General features: G+C 75.8%; 1 non-coding gene across 1 annotated transcript; it reads right to left on the bottom strand.

Moving 5' to 3' along the window:
* Positions 1-735: 735 nt before the first annotated feature.
* LOC148107279 (5.8S ribosomal RNA) lies at positions 736-888 on the bottom strand. Its single transcript, XR_015722860.1, has one exon. It is a non-coding gene; the product is annotated as a 5.8S ribosomal RNA (ribosomal RNA).
* Between the last annotated feature and the right edge of the window lie 1,007 nt (positions 889-1,895).

The raw sequence follows: 1,895 nt of genomic DNA, 5'->3' as shown, positions 1-1,895 counted from the left end.
CGCCGCGGCGTCCCGCGGGCCGCCGCCGGGGCACGCATCCCCGGGGCGCGGCCCCGCGCGCGACTCGGCCTCGGCGCGAGCCGCCCCGACAGGGCGAAGGCCGGGATCGCCGGCGGGGACGGAGGGGTGGGCGCGGACCCCGGACGCGCGGTGGCGGCCCGGGAGGCGGGGGAGCCCGGCCGGGACAACCGCGGTCGCCGCCGGGGGCACGGCGGCAAGACCGACGGCGTTCCGGATCCGGGCCCCTCCAACCCGGACAGACCGCGACCGGCACGGCACGGGACCGCGAACCCCCCCCCCACGCACGACCCAGGCGACCCCAAGGCCGCGTGCGGCGCGAGGGATCTCCCCCAGAGGGACCGCGGCGGCCACGGCCCTCAGCGCGAGCTCTCCTCTCTCCCGTTCTCGCGGGCGGCGCCGCCCCCCGCCCCGGCGCCGGCCCCCCTTCTCCCACACCACCCCACGTCCCACACGCGCCACCGCCGGGCGCACCCGGCGGGGCGAGGCGGGGGTGGGGAGGCCGGCAGCGGGGACCGGGCACGGGGCGGAGGAGGCCACCGTGTCTGCACTTAGGGGGACGGAGGGCCCGGCAGCCGAGCCGACCCCTCCCCACCCGGGGACGGGCCCACGGGCAGGTGAGGCGCGGGCACCGGCAGAACAGGCCCTGCGAGGGAAACCCCCAGCCGCGCCACCCCGTGGGGCAAGAGACCCCCAGGGGAGCGATTGATCGTCAAGCGACGCTCAGACAGGCGTAGCCCCGGGAGGAACCCGGGGCCGCAAGTGCGTTCGAAGTGTCGATGATCAATGTGTCCTGCAATTCACATTAATTCTCGCAGCTAGCTGCGTTCTTCATCGACGCACGAGCCGAGTGATCCACCGCTAAGAGTCGTACGAGTTTTGAGCATTCAAGGGGGCCAACCCCCGGAGGGGAGGCCCCCCCGTCTGGCACAGCACATTCCCCGGAGGGTGCCTCGGGCCGGCCAGTAGACACAAACGAGATCAGACTCAGAGAAGGTCGGAAAGGTTGGACAACAGGGCATCCAGCCAGCGCCCCCCAACGCGAGGGGCGAGCTCGGACAACCCCACAGGCGCCCAGGGGGTTCCCACCTACCACCCCCACACACCGAGGACACGGGGCACACGCGCACGCACGGCACGACGGCCGCCGGGTAGCCCCCTCCCGACGGCCGCAAGGACCGTGGCGTGGCGCGGCAACCCCGGCCCCCGGGGGGGGGTGGGCGGCGGAGTCTGGGGGAGAAGGGACTCCTCCCCACGGGCCCGACCGCCCCGACCCGAGGCGGACGGGCGACCCCCCAAGGGGTCTTTAAACCTCCGCGCCGGGACGCGCTAGGTACCTGGACAGGGTGTGGGGGACAGGCGAGGCGGGGGGGGGGGGACGGGACCACAGGCCGCCACCGACTCGACGCCGATCCCGGCCACGGCCAACCCCGCAGGGCACGAACCCCGGCACTGCCGGCCCGTGACGGAGCCAGGCCCGCCGGGCGCCGCCACCGGACCCCACCGCCACCCGACGCCACCTTCCTCCGATTCCCTTCCCCCCAAAAGCCACCGGGGCGGACCGGACCCCTCTCGCTTCCGAGACACACCAGACCGCCTACCCCCTCCCCGTCCCTCCCCGCACCCGCGAACCAGGCCCCTCTCGCCACAGAGGGCGAGGGGGCTGCGGCGGGAAGCGGGGCACAAGCGGGCAGGGCGCGCGAGAGGTGGAGCGGAGGCGGAGGAAGGAGAGGAGCCGGACCCGGGCCCGAGGCCTGGGGGGAGGGGGCCGGTGGGGAGGGAGAGACACGGAGTGGGAGGGCAGGGTCGGCACGGACGTCCGACGGACCGGGGCGGAACCGTCCAGGGCTGGCGGCGGGAGGCGGCGGACGGCGGGC

Source organism: Ursus americanus, chromosome 33, assembly GCF_024610735.1.
Source record: "Ursus americanus isolate L20-20 chromosome 33, mUrsAme1.1.p, whole genome shotgun sequence".
Lineage (NCBI taxonomy): Eukaryota > Metazoa > Chordata > Mammalia > Carnivora > Ursidae > Ursus > Ursus americanus.
Note: the sequence above shows the minus strand (reverse complement) of the source record. Positions and strands in the feature narration are given on the sequence as shown.